Genomic DNA, 6632 nt, shown 5'->3' on the forward strand with positions numbered 1-6632 from the left:
GATGGACCGTGGTTTTATGACCCTTGTGCGAATGTGTTCAGATTCGTCTGCTCTAATAACACAGGTGAGGATTTTCAACTTAACTAGAAGCTTAGAACAAAACAGGTCCTGTTCTGTGCTTTTATTGATGTTTCAACAACGGCCTAATTGTTTAGACTTACAAATGCATTTACAGTTGTACACAGCACTTGAGTATGGTCTGTTTTCAGGGTCGACTAGGACATTTGTCTACATTGACATTATAACGAGCTACTGCAGACTTCATTACACCGACCTGGCCAGTGTGAGGAACATGACAGAGAACCAGAAGATAGATGACCTGGTACCTCCAGGGATAAGGGTGTGGATCGGCCTTTTCAGAGAGTCCTGGAAGCAGCAAACTTTGAAGAAAATGCAAAATGGGAGGACTGGGCCTGTGGCTCACAGAAGGAGTTTGTTTGCAATGTTGGTAAGCATTACTACCTGAATCATTGGCTGCTATTGGTCACAATTTACAAACTACACCCTAATGTAAAAGGTTCTTGCTGTACATCCGCTGTTGTGGTGGCAGCTGCTCAATATGTGAAAGTAACTGTATGTGAGAAAACAGTCCTGTACAGTGAGCTCCTAGCTGCTGGCTTCACATTTTGTCACCCAGAAACCTCAAGTGGGCACACAGTTTATTCTGCCAGACCCACATTCAGTGTTGTGATGGAAGCTGCATCAACCGTTGTGTTCAGTGCTGTTGGCCTTTGTTTCATTTTAAGGTTTTTTTCCAAAATGACCTTTAACAAGAAAGCCTCGTTTCTGCTGTTTAATAGCAAAGAAATGTAAACGTTTTAAAATTATGTCAAATTGTGTCTCTAACAAAACCTCTGTAACTTTGGTTTTCTGTATTTTGTCCTCAGTTACTCTGACACAAAAGCAACTGCTGTGATGCCTCTGATGAAGTCTCACAGTGTCAGCTTTGTTTTTATACACAGATTTAAAAATATGGATATGTACTGGTAAATGATCAGAATTATAATATTTCTGACTGAATCAAAACTGAATCTGAATCGAATCGATTATAGAAATCAGTGACGACACCCAGCACTATTTACTGTGTAGTCATTTTTCTAAAGAGACACGCTGTGTTCCACCTTATATTGTTGTTTATATTACACATCAGCAGAGGTTTGAAGTGAACACTGTAATATTATTGTGAATATTAGTATGACAGGATGGGTCATAACAAATGGGCCATTTCTGTTTTCTGGTTGTCGCTTATATATAAAATTAAAACAGCAAACAACACACCAGGAAGGTTAATCTGAGATTTTGGCACTCATAAGTGTTTTATTGCAAGTAAATTATGTATTTAAAATCTGAATATGAAAATGCAAGTGAAAGATAGAGCTCAAATTCAAATTCAAATTCAAATTTTTATTAGTCACGTACACAGTCATACACAGTACGATATGTAGTGAAATGCTTGGACAACTGCTCGTGACCTAAAGAAAACAAAAAAGGAAAAGGCTATGAATAAGATAGGAAATAAATATGAAAAATTAAAAAGGGTAAATTTAACTAGGAAGGAATAAAATATAAATTAAGGTTAACAATGAAATAACTGTACAACACACTGGGAAAGAATAAGATAAAATATATAAATTAAATTGAAAATAAAATAACTGTACAACAAAATACACAATATAGAACTATATAAGAATGTATGAACAAAATACACAAGAAGTAAAAATAAATATATACACAATAACAGCAGCAGTGATTTAAGTGATGAAGTGAAAACAATGTCCAGAAAGTCCAGTGTGTGTGTAAGAACCATATGTGTGGGTCAGTACTGTGTGGTGGTGTGATTGAGAGACCGTATCGCCTGCGGGAAGAAGCTCCTCCTCAGTCTCTCTGTGTTGGTCTTCAGGGAGCGGAATCGCTTTCCTGACCTCAACAGAGAGAACAGTCTGTTGTTGGGATGGCTGAGGTCCTTCACCATCTTCCTGGCCTTGGTCCGGCACCGCCTGCTGTAGATTGAGTGCAGGTCAGGGAGCTCGGAGCGGATGGTGCGCTCAGCTGACCGCACAACCCTCTGTAGAGCTCGTCTGTCCTGCATGGTGCTGTTCCCGAACCAGGTTAAGATGTTTCCCGTCAGGATGCTCTCTATGGTGCACGAGTAAAAGTTCCTGAGCACCTTGGAGGGCAGTTGGAAGTCTCTCAAGCGTCTGAGGTGGTAGAGACGCTGACGGGCCTTTTTCACCACGGTGTTGATGTGACAGGACCATGACAGGTCCTGCGTGATGTGAACTCCGAGGTATTTGAAGCTGTCCACTCTCTCCACTGGGCACTCGTTGATGACGGGGGTCTGGTAGTTCCTCTCCTGCTTAGTGCTGAAGTCCACTATCAGCTCCTTTGTCTTACTGACGTTTAGAAGGAGGTTGTTCCTCTGGCACCAGTTCTCCAGATTCCTAATCTCCTTCAGGTAGGCCGTCTCGTTGTTATCAGAGATCAGGCCCACCACGACGGTGTCGTCAGCAAACTTGATGATGGTGGTGGAGCTGGTAGTGGCCACGCAGTCATATGTGTACAGAGAGTACAGCAGGGGGCTCAGAACACACCCCTGGGGGGCTCCAGTGCTGAGAGTGGTGGAGGCTGAGACATGTCCGCCCATCCTTACTGCCTGTGGTCTGCCAGTTAGGAAGTTGGAGATCCACTGACACATAGATGAGCTGAGTCCCAGATGCTCCAGCTTGGTGGTGAGTGTGGAGGGAATTATGGTGTTAAATGCAGAGCTGTAGTCTATGAAGAGCATTTTAACATAATTCCCCCTTCTAGTGTCCAAGTGAGTGAGTGATGTGTGGAGGAGATGAGAGATGGCATCGTCTGTGGAACGATTTGGACGGTAAGTGAACTGTAGTGGGTCCAGTGTGTCTGGTAGTGAAGAAATGATGAAGTCTCTGACCAGGCGTTCAAAGCACTTCATCACTACTGAGGTGAGGGCTACAGGGCGATAGTCATTGAGAGAAGCAGGGTGGGGTTTCTTCGGGACAGGAACAATGATGGACTCTTTGAAGCATGTGGGGATCACCGACTGAGATAAAGAGATGTTGAATATCTCAGTGAACACAGGAACTAGCTGGTATGCGCAGTCTCTTAGGATACGACCTGGGATGCCGTCTGGTCCTGCTGCTTTCCTGGTGTTCACTCTCTTGAAGGCTCTCTTTACTTCATGCTCGGAGATGACGAGCACGTTTCCGGTGCTGGCAGTATCTTCCTGTCTGCAGCCGTTAGCGCCGCTAGCATTAGCATCGTTGGAGTCCTTAGCTGCAGCCTCGAAGCGAGCATAGAAAGTGTTCAGCTCGTCTGCCAGAGTCACGGCCGCGCTCGTCATACCGGTTGTTGGTGCTTTATAGTCCGTTATTGTCCTTAGTCCCCGACCCAGGCTCCTACAAAGACTGTTCTTTTTAAGGAAAATGAGATCTTTTAATGTCTCATCTGAGATGTTGTCTTTGTTTTATAGAAGTTTTATCGAATCTGTGATGTCTTTTTGTATCGCTGCCTGGTTTGGTAACCTGACGGTGAAGAATAAGAATCGGTTGGGACTTCTGGTAAAAACCGCTAGCAAAATTTCAGGGCGCTGGCAAGATGGACTTTTGGCCATTTACAATAGAAACGTGCTTAGAAAGGCTCATTCTATTATTAATTGTGTGAACCATCCACTTCACAGTGAGTTTGAGTTGTTGCCTTCCGGCCGCCGTTTTAGAGTACCTCCGAGGAGGACTAAAAGACTCCAGGTCTCTTTTATCCCTACTGCGTCTTGTCTCCTTAATGGCAAATAATTGTCCTTGAATTTTCTATCATTATTATTGTTATTATTGTTTTATAGTATTGTTCTGTTGTTCTTATCCTCCTGCTGCTAAACTAATTTCCCCTTGTGGGACAATAAAGAAAAATTGAATTGAAATTGAATTGAATAGAGTCACTCTGTTGGAGTTGTGACTCTAGTTTCCTCCCGTAGCGCTGCTTCGCCTCTTTTACCGCCCTCCGCACGTTATATGACGCGGCTTTGTACGGGTCCATGTCCCCCGTCGTGAGTCCCGTGTTGTAGGCAGCGGTGCGGGATCTCAGAGCGTCGCGGATGGTTTTATCCACCCACGGCTTCTGGTTGGGAAACGTTGTGATAGTCTTTGTCTCCACGGTATCGTCCGCTAGTTTCCCGATGAATCCCACAACCGCTTCCGTAAACACGTTGACGTCATCATCGGAGCTGTTTCTGAACATGGCCCAGTCTGCGTCATCGAGTGCGTCCTGTAACGCGGCCACTGATTGATCCGTCCAGCGCGCGACCTTCCTCTGAACCGGAACTTCCTGTTTCAGCCTTTGTTTGTATTTTGGCATGAGGAAGATGGCGGCGTGATCAGATTTGCCAAACGGAGGGCGGGATTGTGCCTTGTAGCCGTCCTTGACCGTAGTGTAGCAGTGGTCCAGTGTCCTTTCACCTCTGGTGGGGCAGGTGATGTGTTGATAAAAGTTCGGCGCTGCGCGTTTGAGGTTGGCGCTATTACAGTCCCCCGTCACAATAAGCGCAGCGTCCCGGTGTTGTGTCTGGTGCTGTGTGAGTGCCTCATGCAGCTCGCATAAGGCGGTGACCGTGTCCGCTTGTGGTGGAATATAAACGGCACTTATAATGACCGATGTAAATTCCCGAGGTAGATAAAAAGGACGACACATGATGGACAGTAGTTCCAGATTTGGTGTGCAGGAGCGTGTGAGAGGAACAACGTTCGCACTGTTGCACCAGTTGTTGTTCACCATTAAAAACACGCCGCCTCCCCTTGACTTCCCCGAGTCCCGTGTCCTGTCCATGCGGTGAACCGAGAAGAACTCGGCCGGCTGGATGGCGTGGTCCGGCACCGCTGGGTTCAGCCATGTCTCGGTGAAGCAGAGGAGATTGCAGTCCCGAATGTCTCTCTGGAACTTTATGCTGGCCCTGAGGTCGTCAAGCTTGTTCTCCAGTGACTGGACATTGGCGAGCAGGATGCTAGGCACAGGTGTGCGGTGTGCACGAGCTCTCAGCCTGTTCCTGACGCCGGCTCGCTTCCCTCTAGGCCGCCGCTTCCCTTTGTTCTCCCTCAAGATCTCACTCGGCCAGCTCGGATCTGGAGTTAAAAACTTCGAATTGTGAGTACATTGTATACCAGCTGATGAAGGATGTAACAATTTGTTCTTATTTTAAAAGCACCTGTTTACAAGGAAGTGGTGAAAGTGAACCTGATAAACTCCGGTCTGGATCTGACCCACCCTGATGTGATGGAAGCCACGCTGAACCAGGCAAGTCATGTTTATTTATTAATATACATGAGAGAGAGATTATACATGCACACATACATCTGTGTATGTGTGCATGTATTTAAAAATTGAAGCTCTCACTGAATTGCAGCTTTATCACAACACTGAATGTGGACCTAACAATCTGGCTGGATTCAGTTGCACGACTGTGTGAACATCTCAAGACTCTCACTACTTCTGGGTCTGTCCTCGTGATGTGTCACTGAAACTGCCAGTCGACTGTATCTGCTTCACAACAATATAGAAACAAGAATTTTTCTCAAATCAAACTTAAAGCAGAGTATTACTTCTACTTGATCACTAAACAAGTGCTTTATTACAGCATATAAATACATTTTTCTTCAATATTCAAAACACTGACTATTAGAGATGATTTCATCTGTGTATTAAAGTTGTCTACACAAAATGTTTTGTCATGCTTGTTTGCACAGACACCTCCTTCAGCTCATGTACCTTAGGCTGAGTCAGATAAATTTAAATATCTTCTCTTAAAAATAGATTCTGAAGAATTTAGTGTATATTATTGTCTGAGTAATGTTAAGTATTTGTGTGTGTCAGATCCAACAGAAGCTGAAGGAGCAGGGAGTACAGGGAGACGTCAAACTGAGCTGGAGGAAGCAGTCAGATGGATCGGTCTTCCACAAGGACGAGGAAACGAAGAAGAAGAGCATCGTGTGAAAATAATTCAAGAAATGTTGCTTTCGCCTTTGACCTTTCAAGTGCTATTGTGCCATATTATCATATTATTCTATGCTTTGTGTGAATATCATCATCCAAACAAAACAAAAATCTAATTATGATGTCTTTGCATAGTTTTACATAGTTTTATTCTTACCTGTTAACATTTAAAACACAAGACGTTTGCTGGGTATTTGGTGACAGTTCACTGTAATTTTAATACATGCGGTTTTTTGCTTGCCTTGATCATGATGTATTTTAGTCTATTGAAACCATTTCAAAGGGTGCAGTAGCTGGCATGTGACACATGGGGGCCCTACGCTGAAATGTAGGTCTTTTCTGAATATTACATTTGCACACGTGTGATGAAGAACTCAATATCTTTTTTTTCCCCCTTTTTTTCCCCTTTTTTTTTGCCTGTCCCGTTTGGCTCTTTCGCATCAGAATTATTGTCTAAAGGTGAAGAAAGATGCCCAACGGATTTACTTTACCAAATTGACCATCCCAGCCTTGCCGTAATGGTCCATTTGATTCACCCTTTATTGTTTATTTTATTTTCACTTGCTGAATACGGGACAGACTTGACTGGGGGAAGGTGCGTACACCTGTGAGCATGGACGCGCTTGTTTTTT

The 6632-nt window shown here is 44.1% G+C and overlaps 1 long non-coding RNA gene across 1 annotated transcript; it reads left to right on the forward strand.

Annotated features, from left to right (window-relative positions):
* The first annotated feature begins 233 nt into the window (after window positions 1-233).
* Window positions 234-6351, forward strand: LOC143414429 (uncharacterized). Its single transcript, XR_013095053.1, has 3 exons — window positions 234-448; window positions 5213-5304; window positions 5881-6351. It is a non-coding gene; the product is annotated as an uncharacterized LOC143414429 (long non-coding RNA).
* The last annotated feature ends 281 nt before the right edge of the window (window positions 6352-6632 follow it).

The sequence above is a fragment of the Maylandia zebra genome, linkage group LG20, assembly GCF_041146795.1.
Source record: "Maylandia zebra isolate NMK-2024a linkage group LG20, Mzebra_GT3a, whole genome shotgun sequence".
NCBI lineage: Eukaryota > Metazoa > Chordata > Actinopteri > Cichliformes > Cichlidae > Maylandia > Maylandia zebra.